Raw genomic sequence first — 15,287 nt, forward strand, 5'->3', positions numbered from 1 at the left:
CATGGCGGCCTCAGCAGAGAGGAGCCGCTCATCATGTACATATAAAGTATTTGAATATAAAGTATTTGAATATAAAGTATTTAAATACGAACGGCCCATTCTAGGGTAAAGAAAATTTGTACAATTTAGATGAAACACATCACTAGGATTATTTTATATTCAATTTCTGCCAATAGATCCTTTTAACCTAAATCTTACACACTGAACCTTTAAGTCCTTCCATCTTCAGCTCTGTACCACACATCAATGAACAGATTTGAAAACGTTGTTCCATAGCAAATTGGTTTTGTCCCAGATATGCCCCACATCCCACATATCCCACATCTGACCTACAAACCGCGTGAAAAGATGGCACTTGTTCACCAGACCAGAAGTAAAACCCCTGGATCGGCCCCTTTCTGTGAGAACCATCATTTAGCAGTTTTCTCCAGTGAAAGTGGGTCCCATGTTCACTCAGAGTGTGTTTGCATCCATCAACTGTTTGTTTTATTTTATTTGTAGATAAATTGTGTCTCAGGAGGAAGCAGATCTAGAGTCTATCTCACTGAGATCCGCGGATGAGAAATGTGTTTAGGGATTCTCCGGCTGCGGAGCTTAACAAATCTGGGTATTTTACCGTAATGGATCCGGCTATCAGCACCAATCTTTGCAGCCATTTATGTTTCAGTGGCAGCTTTGCCCTGCAGAGTGTTTCCTCGGCGCTGCCACATCACAAACGCACAAATCTCCTCCTCTCTATTAGCTTCTTGTGTTTCCGCTTAACAAGTGCAATCATTGTCTGTCTTGCAGGATCCCGTCGCTTACAAGAGCAATATTGTTTCGGCTCCTTGGCGGCCTGGTTTATTGATCCCGGCCACGCCGCTGTCAAACCGCAGGCCCAATTTTATATCACACTGAAACAAATTGTATCTGGAAGTGTCCGTCAGCGAGCTCAGCATTACCCCCCCCCCCCCCCCCCCTGTGCGTCCAGAGCTGTGTGCTTTACCTGGGTTTATCACACCACCGTGCACTATTGCTCACACGCTAAGCCCCCCACATGGGGACGCTTTACAGGCCGGCTTTAGTGAGTGACATTTTAACAAGAAGTCATAAGACATGTCGCAGAAGAGAGGGCAGGAGGCAAAATGCCACAATCCCTGAATCCTCTCACAAAGAAAAGGAAAGACCAGCCCTGTGGCTATTCTGATCACACACAATCATGTCAACGCAGCCCCACTGCACACACACACCCACCCCCACACACACACACACACACACACACACGTGCATGCATGCACTCGATCACATGCGCTTTGTACCCATGTACTTTATATCTGCACTTGTCCAGAGCAAAGCCACAATCTCAAACACACACACACACACACACACACACACACACACACACACAGACACACACACACACTCGCTGCCAGGAGGGAAGGGCCACTGGGGTCCAGTCATGGCAGGAGGCAGCACAGAGCTGATAAGGCTAGATTTGTTAAATTCAGCCTTCTCCCAAAGCTGCTGCTGCTACTGGTGGTGGTGGTGGAGGGAGGAGGGAGGGGGGAGGGGGGGGATAAAATAACTGCACTGTAGGAACAGGTGAAGGGAGTGGGGGGGGGGGGGGGGGGGGGGGCAAGTCAACCGCAGAGATAAACATACACAGGATTAACGCTCTGCTCGGTTGTGAAGGTTGTAAATCTCAAACCTTAAGATACTTTCTGGTGGTTTGTACTTTAAGTCCTGAGTGTCAACGTGGCAGACGAGCATCAGAATAACACAATCCCCTCAAACACACACACACACACACACACACACAAGGCAGGGGGAGGGGGTGTCCTGTAGTATCTCTCCCCCTATTAGCCCCACAGCCCTGGCGTTTCATCAAAGTGTCATGATGCGCGTTGATCAAACCCAGCGAGGGCGAGGAGGAGGAGGAGGAGGAGGCAAGGGAAAAGTCACACAAGCAAACAGAAGCAGACAAGAGACACACAAATTGAAAACACACACACACACACACATGCACCCGAAGCCGTGACCTGACTTCACGTTTTGCAGCAATCAGCTCCTCACCTCTGACGAACAGGTGAACCAGACCACTTCTTCAATAATGGATAGAAGCTGCGTGGACGAGAGACCAGGGACGCTCACAGCAGTGTGACGGACAGAGGTGTGTAAGACCGAGGCGGAAAGTGCAGCTGCAGACATCCACTCTAATCAAATATTAACACACGCTGCTTCATAAATGATGGAGAGGAGTATGATACAGTCGGAGAGGAGCCACCAGACACAGCCAGAGAAGTAGTTTGACATCAGTGGGGATTATTCAAAAGTAGAAAACACAATCCCAGGCGATGACTGATTAACAAATAAAGAGAGAGAGAGCCAGGGCTGCTCTGCATCCATCATCTGCATCCGAGAGCCTCTCACAACCCCCCCCCCCCCCCCCCACCACGCCTCCTCCCCATGCACCCAACTGACAACCTGTTCCCCAGCCGGCGGGGGGGTGGAGAGGAATCAATCGACAAACAAAGAAGCAAAAAATAAAAGAGATGCTCGAACCGTCAGATTTTTTACAACAATGTGCTGTGACAGCTTTGTACTCACCAGTGTCAGAGTCTCTCACTTTTTCCTCTCTTGATCTCTCACTCTGTCCTCTCTCTCACTCTCTCTCTCTTCCACACACACACACACAGACACACTTCTCCCTCGCTCTATAGTGTCTCCTCTCTGTTCTCTCTCTCCCCCCACACTCACCCTCTCTCTCTCTCTCTCCGATCCTCTCCCTTGCCTGCTCCTGCACAGAATGAGCCTCCACTGCGCTCGGGAACCCTGTTTCTATGGCAGTGTGAGCGAGCAGGCAAGTCAGCAGGAAGCTGTGGTGCAAATGTCTAGGGGCAGATCCCTCACTCCCAGTCACACACGCTCAGTCGCCTGGTGCTGAAACACCCGCGAGCCACTTCAACTTCTGTAGCAGGAAAGCACTGTTGAGAGCCAACATGCTGTGAAGGGGGGGAAAAGCAAAAGATAACAAAAAAATGAAAGAAAATAAAACTGCAATGGGAATATTTACTTGCTCCCTTAAAAACACAGGCAATGCAGCAAAAAGCAAAAAAGGGAAACATGCACAAGTTTAAGGTGCATGAATATGGATGCTCCTCATACATATCAAAGCTGCTCTGTGAATAGATGTCCAGATAACACGTTCAAAGAGTTGCTCTATTTCTACATGGAAGGGGATTAGGCAAATGCGTCATGTGGGATCAAAAGAGACTCTTCTTCTTCTTCTTCATCTGTGTGTGTTTGTGCGTGTGTGTGTGTTTGTGTGTTTTTTTGATGAGCAACACATACAAGCTCTTTTTCTGCTTTGTTCTCTGTGAGGAGGGCAGGCGGCGAGCGGCTGTGATGAACACATGTGCAACCACACGCACGCCTCAAGTGGCACACACCACTGATTTAATAAGCACGCCACAGATTGCGCCTCAGACTGCGGCTCTGACTGTGGTCATGCGACATATTGCACCACAATCAGCACCATCTTCAACAGAGGGAGAGAGAGAGAGAGAGAGAGAGAGGAGAGAGAGAGAGAGAGAGGAGAGACGGAGCGGTGGGGGAAGAAAGTGCAACCCCCCCCCCCCCCCACCCTCCCACCCAGTCTTCCCTCTCTCCAGATTAGCATCAGCTCCTCAGCAGCCTCTGGTCTGCAGAGGACGCTCCTCTGACCAGAGGCTCCCACTGCAGGAGCACCTTGAAATCAATTAGATGTGCAACTGTGACAAAAGAAAGAGAAATGAATTGCGTTGGAAGCTCGTGTGAATTGGTGCAGATTCATGATTGTGATCCCAGAAAGCGTGTTTGTGGAGAACATTTTTTTTTTGCATAATGCATTAAACTGAAATACTCATGCATAATGTATTTTAAAACTCTTGTGTGATACTGCAACACATTGGCTTGTCCTTGATTCATATTCTATCTTCTAAGCCATCAGGACACCTCCAAGGTTTTCAGACCATCTTGTGAAGAAAATGAAGAAGATCCCTGTGAGGCCGCCCTCTAGTGGCTGAGGTGATAAGGATGGAAGTAGCAGAGGAGGAAAATGTTCAACACATGCTGCGACTGATTCTGAACAACAGCGGAAACTAGTTGTAAAACACAATAATGTTGTACATATATTTTATTTTGCCATAACTTTTAAATGAAGCTGTATTGTTATTCTGGTTTCGTTGATTTTACACGCCTTGTCTTTAATGCATTTTATTCTTGTTTTTATTTGTCCTCACCATGCAATCACCATTTGTAAAGGTGCTATTTAAAACAAAGGTATTTTTGTTAATATAATCTCCTTTTCATATTGTGTGCTTGTTAGCAGTATCATACATTTTTTTTTGTTTCCATTTATTGATTCTAAATCCTCCTTCTCTTTCAGCTCTGCTTTTGGTCTCCGGGAAGCTCCAGAGGGAAATATCTGTCTATTTAGCCGCTAACTGCTCGGCACCGTTCAGCAGCTGCTCTCTAACTGCATCTGTCTGCCGGTCGCCGCCGAGCAGGTAATGACACCGGACCCTGAGCTGCAAACTGCTGCCAATGACACCGGGGGGGCGGCGAGGGGCTGAATCCAGGGAGAACGTTCACTGACCAGACAGAAAAAAAACGAGCTGGAACCTGAAGTTCAACAGAGATGAGTGGAGCTGATAATTGTCTGTACCTGTACCCACGAGGTGAAAACTCAAACCTTAACAAAAACCTGGGAACCCAGAACACAACGTTTTCGTAAACATAACCAAATCTGAACCATGGTATGTTTCACATCGTATATGAACATGCTGCAGAACGAAAGAATAACTGGTGTCAAAGATCCGCTCCTGTCAAAATCCAGAGTTCTGTCTGAATCCTCTGGCAGCACATCCCGCTAAGAGGATTACTCAGATTCTGACCAGCAGCACATCCTTTCATTTCTCTGACGATTCAAAATCAAATGAGAGCAAAGAAGAAAACACGTCTAATATCAAAGAGACGGCTGGACCTGATCCGCCGGCCCTCCTTGAGCTGTGGCTGCTGCAAAACAACAATATCCTTTAAATATTAATACCGCGTGACAGGTCGGTTCTTTAAGAGGCGAGCAGCGTGACAATCGGCTCGACGAGGCCCTGACGGCTGTGAGCAGAGGGAAAGTGATGCCTCAGCTGAAGGTGAAGCGCTGATGAGCCAAACCAGTGACAGTATTTATGAGCTTAATGGGAAAGAAAAGCCTCTTTCCCACTTTACAAAACACCTGCTAACATCTGTCTCTTCTTGCTCTTTCAGGTCAAATGACTGCAGAAGATCACGTGACACCCACGTGAACACGTTTATTTCTACTTCTCTATTTTGAGGTTCTAGACGCTGGACTTTTTCTGGGTGACGTAAGGTTGCAGGTTGAACTCCCGTGCACTGGCGCGTTAATAGCTACCAACGCTTTTTACATCTTGGGAACAAAAACGATAACTTTTCATCATATTGTGAAAAAAATGGCATTAAAATGAGGTACGAGGAATATAGCCTACTATAATCAATTACACTCTATTCATGCATAAAGAGAGATTTAATCTAAGAAACGTCAAGATTTTAAAGTTACAAATGGCCTATTTTTGATTAAAGCGTGGACAGATAGTGTATTTAACTGTGTGTCCTCGTTATAAGATTACACTGTATAGCAGAGCAGTAATTAAAAGCCTGGGACAGTCAAGTTCATACACATAAAACATGCTTCACACATATCCACATGCAAATCACATTAATCTGAATAATTACAGAGCTGTAATGAAAGGACAATATTTCAAACGCAGACTTCCTGAAGCACGGTTAATTGATTATTTTGTCGCAGCTCCGGGGGAAGACGTGTAAACAGAGCACAGGCCACTTCTCACCGAAGAGTTATTATTCTACTATTTGTCAGATAAACATGCATAAACATTTACATCCGGCAAAGAAGTACAAGATTAAATATCAATGAGAACATGAGGCAACATTAGAATTCCTCCCGAGTCGTGTTTCTGTCCACCTGATAAAATACCAGTCCAATTTCCTCTCTTCCTGTGGCTCCGGTTCGACTCCTGAGGGAAATATCCGGCTCCTTAAACAGCTAAATGCTGCACTGTGTTCACCAGCAGGTCACTAACCACGTCTGTCTGCTGTGTGGTGGAAAACAGGGGGGGGGTTGTTCTCAGTATTCACAAATACCGATTCATGATTCATGTACGACACAGGATCTGAGCTGAGTTCTCTGAACGACAAACCACTGCAGCAGCAGCAGAGACGGATCAATGAGGAGAACTGGACAATAAACACTGCTTCACCTCATTCTAAGCAACAATCAGATGTGGTACAAGTACACACATTCTTCACTCAAGTAGAAGAACAGATACTTGTGATAAAAATGACTCAAGTAGAAGTATACGTAGATTCAACCTCTTTATTCCAGTAAAGGTATAAAAGTACAACCTCTGACCTTCTGAACATTTCTACCAACTGTGTCTGTGCCAAGCAAAATGAGACTCATGTCACATTGTTGTAGTTTGAAGATTATTTACCTTCAACCACAGAAGTGAAAGAAAGAACAATAACCTCAAAACAGGGGTTTTATGTGTTTTAATAATCATACAGAATGTATTTTTGATTTTGCTAAGGGGCTGGTGAATGTTGTGTTGCTGTGCTTCATCGTGGATGTGGTAAACGTTGTCAGTGATGTCAGTTGATTCTTCACTTTGCCTCCTCTTGTCTGTTTTCATCTCGATGCCTCTTTTAATGCCTTGTTACATATTGTCCGTGACGCACTGATGGATAAACTGCATCGAATCATCTCCTCTGTGTTCCTGTCTCATCCGTTTAGGTTGAAAGCTGTTTTGATGTCGGGAAGGAGGAGCTTGATAACACAAATATAAAACATTCCACACAACTGGCCCACATACGGAATGGGATGATGCTTCTTGGGCGATCTGCCATTTGTTTTGTGCTATTCGGGCCATATTCACCATTTATCACATCTGCCTATAGCACCGCATGTTTGCCAAAAGAGGTCCAGGTTTGTTTTGTGGTATTTGGATGATATTTGCAATTTAAAAATGGACAACATTAGGTTTGAATTAATTTTCTCCAGGCCACAATGAGGCCAGAAGTTTCACATCATTGCCAGAGGTGGCCCACGTCTGTATGCCGTTTGGGAATGCATTCAAACAGAAGGTTTCTGAAAACCCCTCTAAGATTAAAAGAGTGTAAACACAGCAGAAGTGTCGAGGTGCTTGTAACTGGAGTCCGGACGAGGACAGAATCCACTTGTTCTTCCTTATTATAAATGCAAATAACCACAACAGAGCGCGTCCCAGCGGACTGCAGGAAACGTTATCAGGGCAAACATGAGATGAGAGAAGGAGGAGAGGCAGGTTCCCCATGTGGTCCAGAGTAATGAGGGTCTTGACCTGACTCCAGGGTCTGAAGAGAAGCACACAAAGACCTCCACAGGCCACGAATCCACATGCTGTGAGGTCAGCTCCCTGCATGCTCCCTGCTGGGACTGACACATATGATTTGAAACCATTAATGTGTGCATGCCAGTCGAGGCGGCAGAGCAGCAGCAGCCGTTTGTTTTTGGGCTTCACCTGGTGAAAGCATGGGAGGGGAACCAATAGACTCACAGAACCGATCGCAGCGCTGCAGGCGGTGAATTCTCCTGCGGCTCGATGGTGACGTCGGTGGAGGTGACGGCACCGAGGGCTGAAACACCGCAACACAAAATGTGTTCTTTGTCTGGGGCTGTTGTGCAGAGGGAAAGGTCACCGGGTGCCATGTTGTGTTCTTGTGCTACGAACAGGATCCGAATATGATAAATGAATAAACACAAAGACACAACAGCAGCAACAACACACACATACACACACACAAAGGAGATGGGAATCCACCATGATGCCGGGCCACTGATGAAAACACAGATGTGAGATAATGTAAATTGCGGAGCAGCAAAAAAGCAGAATTCAGGTTTTAAAGCAGCAGATAGAATTTGGCTCTGGATGGATGAGGAATCGATTCCTCCCGGAGCAGCAGCCGGAGCATGTGTAGCTGACGAACCTAAGTGGATTAACACTGATTAGGAATCACTCAGGGTCCGACTCCACCCGAGGGACCGAGCAGGGAAGTCGCCGCGCTACACAGTGCAAACCTTGAATAAATCAGGGACAGAACATTTAGCTGCTCTCTGTTAATTTAGATGCTCTGCTCACAACAAAGCCAGAAATACCCTGAGTAACAGAGTGTAACTAAGTATTATAGTCGAGTATTGTGCCTAGAGGTGAGGTAGTCAACACATTTTTGTCTTATTCTATTTGTACACCAGTTGTATTAGATTTGTGTATATTTCTACTACATGTTTGTAACAGCTATGGTAACGTTTCATATTAATATTCCATCCTTATCCCTTCATCTGTGCCGTTAGCAATTAAACCAAGTTGACATTTCTCACATAGAAGCCTCAGGTTGTTTCATTTAAACAATAATTACAGTTGAGTCGAGTAATTCAATATTTTATTGAACGATAGATTAAAGAAATGTCAAAGATACTAACGCAGATTTGTAAAGGAAAACGTTTCCTTCTTGTAATTACTCTTTTCATTGGTGAATGTACAAAGATTAATCTACAGCTTTCAACATGTTAACGACACAGTGGAAAGAGATAAGATGATGTATCAGAAACAGAAGAGCGAGTGACACGTTTCAGTTTTATTGAAATGAAAGTATAGAAACTTGTTTCTCAGACTGTCGATGTGATAATGAAGCGACCTCCTAATGACCTGGTCAATCAGAGACTCAGGTGCCGTAACCTCTTTACCTTTCACGTTTATCCAGAGTTAATCACGGCCTTAAGCGAACAGGACGGGAGATTTATTTCCTCCACCGCTGGCTCCTCTTCACTTTATTCACGATTTGCTCTAATTGCATATAAGAGCATCACTTCACGAACAGATCGCTTCTCTCTTCGTGTCTCCACTGTTTCCTTTGGCTCGTGTTCTGGGTCAGAACTCGTCTCCGAACAAACAACAACCTCTGTCTGCAAAGTGCATTTGTCCACTTCTTTGCAATTTGTCGGCAAACGTAGACTCAGGTCAGATCTGAGATCAGTTCTGTTGGACTGATGACTCCTCTTCTTTAACCGACCTCACCCGAGCTGTTGCGGAGCCAGACAATCTTTTATTTTGAAAAATGAACCCCCGTCACCAAAGGACGAGGCTGGAGGAGCTTCACTTATCTGACCCCTGGAACAGAGGACAGGCGCCTGGTGATTAGTCAGGACCATTTATCACGTGTGAATATTTTTAGAATGAATGAAGCAGAATGAACACGTTATTCTGACAACCCCTCGTTCTCCTGGATCCACCTGCACTCGATGTCTCATGATCTCCTGCTGGTTTTTTAAAGCTCAAACCCGGAGCTCTGCTTCAACTACAAAGAAACGTGTGTTCTACATAAAAGTACGACCTATTATCATCGTGAGTACAAAGGCTTTTTAATTTACTTCAGTTCCAGTTTCCGGTCTGCGGAATGGTTTTTATCACACTGGTATTGGTCCTCAGAGGAAACTGTTTTCTGCTCCCAGGCTGATTTCAGAGCAGATTTCCACTCATCATAAAACCCTTACCTGGTTGACAAGGACGTGCAGGAGCTGAAACCTTCTCCCGGGCGGGGGGGGGGGGGGGGGGACAGAGCGTCCTGCTTTTAAGAGAAGGACAAAGCCGTGATCTGACCGGTCACCTTCTTAAAACACATTCATCATCCCGCCCAGCTGCAGCTGTTCAACACAAACATCATCAGATATCAGTTGAATCAGTTCCTCCTCTGAGCCCGTGAAGCCTCATCGGAGTCACGAGGTAGTGATTATGGGAAACGAGAGCTTCTATTCTTGTGTGTCTCTTTTCTAGGAGGGTTGACTCTGGTGCTGTGCTGCTGGAGAATGTGGAGAAAGCAACAGCCTGAATAGATACAGGTCCAGCAGGGTCACTCCTCCTCACCGGGGACGCTACTCAGCACAATTCATCTTTTTAATGAACCGTACATCAAGAGCCTCGCGTCCTCTCAGGCCTCAAAAAACACATTGGATCTGCTCGATGTCGTTGACCCCATCCGGAAACAAGCTAAGTCGAGTTCAAAGGGAACCGAGCTCGGTGCCGGAGGAGCGTGTTCCCGAGGGCCTGACGCTGGGAGAATGAATCTCTCGCTCAGTATTCACCTGAGGAGATTCAATACCACTGGCCCTAATCCCTCCATGCCTCGGCAAAGGCAAACCTGGAACTGGGCATTAACTCAGGGGAAGGACGTGAAGAGGGTTGAAGGAGAGACTTAAGCATGACTGGACTCTCCTGTGGGTCGGTTTCTGCTGCTTTAATGAAGGAAAAGAGGTTTTTTTTATCTCCTGTGTCTTTTAGTTATTGCTTTTCACAACACACTTTAACTTGATCCATATTTAACACTTATCATTTGAGGGTCGCAGGTCGACTGGGGGCCGATTCCAGATGATATTAAACGAGAAGTGGTCGACACACGGAGACACACAACCACCCACACTCCCCTTCACACCTACGGGCAATTTAGAGTTTAGATTTAAACTGTAGAGCGATTAGAACATTTTTTTAAATAAACATTTCACGTAAAGCAAAGTGGTAAAATATTGTTAAGTATATAAGCTTATAAGGAAAACCCCTGCTTCTCCGAATTTCACGTGTGTATCCTATTGCATTCCAGGCATGGCTGTGTTTTTTCTACCTGTGCAGAATTCATTTCTATAACTTTGTATGACACATTCAGTGGCTCCTGACACTATTCATGTCTTTTCACTCCGAGCAGCGACTGTCCATTGAGGACAACAACACCAGGCTCTCACTGCAGATGAGGCTGTGTTAACAAGAGCTCGGAGGGTGGCGTCTTTTTTTAGCCTTTCGAAAACCCAAACACACAAGAGCTAGAGGAGAGAGAGTGGATTTACGTGTGTGTGTGTGTGTGTGTGTTTTTTGTTTACCTCCTCGAACGCCTAGGGAAGTTCTCTAAAAAAATCTCTACTCAACAAAGCTGTAAAACAACAGTATGTCGTTTTTATACCTTGATTTAAAGCTTCAAAATCAATTTCATGGCACTTAAACTCATACCAGGGAGAATGTCATGTCTGTCACTGCCACAGCGCCCCCTGGAGGCCTTGGTACTGCACCACGGAACTCTGGTGGGCCGTGCTGAAACTTTACGACCTGCTTTACTGCAAAGGTCACACACCAACCACCGGCTCATTAGCAGCTATAAGAAACAACCAGCTTGACATCGTTATCGCTGATTGAGGCTTTTTTGCTAATGAATACGTTTGTAGGTATTTGTGCGTCTCTGCACTTTACATGTTCACAATAACATTGTGTTTTACTACCTGATACTACACATTCAACCGCTTGGCAAAAAAAAAAACAGTGGACTAACAACGTGAGCATAATTTCAGTTGTGTTAAATTCTCGTCGACGTGGTTCTTTGGTTTCTGAGATTGTCGGTTTCTTCTCCATCAGCTCGTCAACAAATGCACTATGTGTGTGACGCACAACTCAAATCTATGTCTTGTTTATCCAAGTATGTAAATTAAGGAGCCAATCAGAATGACTGATATGACATTTCACTTCATCGATTGAATTTAACCTTGAATAATGTTTATTTTAATGTAAAACAGAAACATAAAGGAGCTTTACACATTTTGTACAGGGAGCTTTTTAAACTAAGAAGCAACTTCATGATTTGTCTCTTCAAAATGACATCTAGGTCACATCAGTTAACTGTGAATCAGCTTTTGTAGTTTTGAAAGAAATAATCTGTGGCTGGTTTATATTCCTAATGTGTTGATAGTGAAGGATTTGATGAACTTTAATTAAAGCTTACAAACCCGTTGGAAACTTATCGCAGAGCCGGCACCATTTTAAAACCTGAGAATAGATCCAGTGGAAATCCAGATCAAAGTGAGGCACAGAAGCTTTTCACTGGGCCACAGAGGGGAATTATCATTTCCTGATGGAGTGAAGCAGAGGCCGGATACTTCAGCACTTCTCCTTCCAGCGGTGTGAGCCGTCCGCTGAGAGTGTTTCTGTTTCCTCTTCGAATGCAGCGCGGCTCTCACACTCTGACACGTCCTCTCCTCAGTCTCCGGCCGAAAACGCCACAGCAGCGGCGGCGGCTGTAAAAAGCTCCTTCCAATCAAAACGTTTAATCTGTGGACTGCGTAGGAATCTGAAGACGGACTCATTAGCATGTGGCTGTGTGTTGGTATGCAGAGCCCACTCACAGCGTGGAGAGGACCCACGGTGAGGGCTACGTGGAGAGAATCCTCAAGAAGGGGAAGTCCATCATTGTCAGCTGAGTGGAAACTTCAGGGGAAAAATGTGTCAAAGCTGCTGAAAGCTGCACAGAGGAGAGCGCACGTGATTCCACTCTCAATGCAGGTGTATTTGTACAGCGCCAAATCCTAATGTACATTATCTCAAGGAACTTTACATAGAAGGTGGAGAACCAACAGTGAAGTGACACGTGCTGGTAGAAGGACTATATAATTCACTGGAGAGATTATCACGGAATCTGGTGAAAGGACGTGGTGTGAGTCAGGAAATGACCTTTAAGACTCTGGTGTGGATCTGGATCTTTAATACTACGAGATGTGTTTCTCAACACTTTTAATTTTCAGAGTAACACAAGGATTTTACTGAAATGCATCAGGCATATTTGGGGGACTGATATATGTGGGTGTGGGTAATTTGGTGCAGATACAAATAAAAAGTGGATCAAGTGGATTTAAATGTGGTTTCTTTAGAGGATGCTGGTGTGGCCTAGAGGGTAGGGTTAGGGTACGTTTCTTTGGAGCTGATCAATCAAAGGTTTAAAAAAAAGGATGGTCTGAAAAATGTAATATCCAGGAAATCTCTTAAATTCAACATAGACAATTTAATGATTAATATAAGAGACATTGAGCCGAGTTTATAAATTAATTTGATTATAAAGACAATTGATAGTGGACAGGATAAGTATTGTTACTGAGGTTGAAATCATGTAGAGAGTTAGTTTCTTGCTAAATCCAACAATCGACAAATTAATGCAATAATGGGAACAATTTGATTTTGTATGTGTCACTGTGTGAACTGACATGTATTTCCATCACTGGACTGGGCTGATGTTGCCAGATAAGCAGAAACTAGCCTCTAATGCTGCCTCTGCTGCACTGAGGTGATGATGGTTAATCATGAAATGGACGCTGCATCGTAAAAGGTGTTTTCCGCCCGAGGCTCCAAACCTCCGCTGTCGAGTGGAACCTCTTGAGAAACATGTCCGTGGTTTGTCTTCCTGTAAATGAAAATGAAAACCTGGAGCCGGTGACAGACTGTTTCTGTCCGGAGGTAGAATCCGATGCTCAGGCTTCACTCATCCCCGGGTGACGCTCCTCTCCTCCGCCTCCATCCAGACGCTGCTCGTCATCGAAGGCGCTCGTGTTCCGTGGGAAGCAGCCGGCTGGTGACAGGTGATTAGTTCCCACGCTGCCGGCGCACACCGCTGCTTCACTGTCCACACGCGTGTGCACCACCACACACAGCAACCTGCTTTTAATTACACGCATGGCTGAGGAGTAGCTTGACAAAGTGGGGGGGGGGCGGGCGATCATCTACCAGGGGATGAATTGCCATCGGTGAAAGTGACCCCCCCCCCGGGTCACAGCCAGAGCTGCAGGTGACTCATTACTGCCCCCCCCCCCCCCCCCCCCATCACGTTCTCACCTGTCGTAATGTTAATGCCACATAAAAAATTCCCAGCAGACGTTACAGGAGTGATTTATGACCAGATGAGCCCATGAGTGTCATGGAAGAGAGAAGGATGGATGTTTGGTTCAGCATCGACCTGGTGACACAAATGCAAATCATCTACTCTCCATACGGGCAAACAGTTCAAATACTGTAACAAGGAGTCTTAGAGATATTATTTATTTTTATGCTCCAGTGAGCACAGTCTCTTTTTTCCCTATGGTTAATACCTAATTTGATAATTAAAAGATAATGATAATAAACATTAGTGTGATGTTAATGCATTAGAGCTTATTCTCCAGTGGTGTGCCGTAAAACCATGGAAAAAGAAGAGCAGAGGTCGATAAATGAAAATAAAATCACAATATTCCGACTGTATTCTCATCAAATAACGACTTTTTCTATTTATTATAAAACAATATCACGACTTTATTCTCGTGCTATTGAGAATTTACGAGTTTCTGATTTCAACAGACGTGGCATTAGGAGATTAAAGTTGTTCTATTACAACTTTAGTCTAGTAATATTATGACTTTATTCTCATTTTATTAAAAGTTTCTTCACAATTATGACTATTAGGATTTCAGTTAAATCATCATATGAAAATAATCAAATTACAAGAATGTGTAATTATCGTAAAAAGATTCGCACTCTAATCTCTTTATTCTTGTAATTTACAAATTTCTTCTCAACTACTAATTTATTCTCGTTATATTACAACTTAACTTAACATGTTTTAACATGGCTGTAATACCAACAATCTCCTCTAGTGTATATCGTGTATAACTAAATTACTCTCTTATAACTGGAATAGGATCCAAAAGGCCCAATAACATGTGAAGACTCTTCGTTGTGTAAAATCACATTTATACTGTGTTTATTGAGTCAACCCAGTAAAACCAAGGTAGTGTTACACAGCAGTCGTACAGTAAATGTAATATTCAGTGGTATCTGTGTTGAAACTGTAACTTTACTGAACTCTGGTGCTGCAGCTTGTGCTGTTTGTTTTGTTCACCTCGTTTATATCCGTGAGGCTCGACTAAATAAAACATGTCGGCTGTAGAGTTGAAGAACTACCAGCAGTGTCGAGTCCCACTGTTCCTTTATTTACTCTAACTGTCTCCACATCGAGCAGGAACATAAGAAAATATAACTCAGCTGCTGAAGCTGCTTGGGAAAGTTCCGATTCTTCTATTTGACGTTTCCTGATGTTTCTTGTCAAACTGTTTTCTGGGCAGAGCTCGTAAACCTCCAGCTCCTCAGGTTTGATGAATTTCAAGTAATTATGTCGAAGAACAGAATCTATAACTTGGTATTTATTTCCGCCTCCACAGAAAAAAATGAAATATGCAAATGTATTGGACGCATCTGTTGATGATAAATGGAAGTCGGTCCCCGGAGAGTGTGATTATAACTCCTTGATGTCTGGCTGCAAGTCAGAAATTCAATATCTGATATATTTCATATAGGAAGCCCCCC

General features: G+C 44.4%; 1 protein-coding gene across 1 annotated transcript in view; it reads right to left on the reverse strand.

Moving 5' to 3' along the window:
* The window catches only part of syt6a (synaptotagmin VIa), a 29,595-nt gene extending 26,838 nt beyond the window's left edge, over positions 1-2,757 (reverse strand). Inside the window, exon 1 of the mRNA XM_062392870.1 lies at positions 2,587-2,757. The gene's annotated coding sequence lies outside the window, so the exon portion shown is untranslated. The remainder of the gene's footprint in view (positions 1-2,586) is intronic.
* Between the last annotated feature and the right edge of the window lie 12,530 nt (positions 2,758-15,287).

This window comes from Platichthys flesus, chromosome 7, assembly GCF_949316205.1.
Source record: "Platichthys flesus chromosome 7, fPlaFle2.1, whole genome shotgun sequence".
NCBI lineage: Eukaryota > Metazoa > Chordata > Actinopteri > Pleuronectiformes > Pleuronectidae > Platichthys > Platichthys flesus.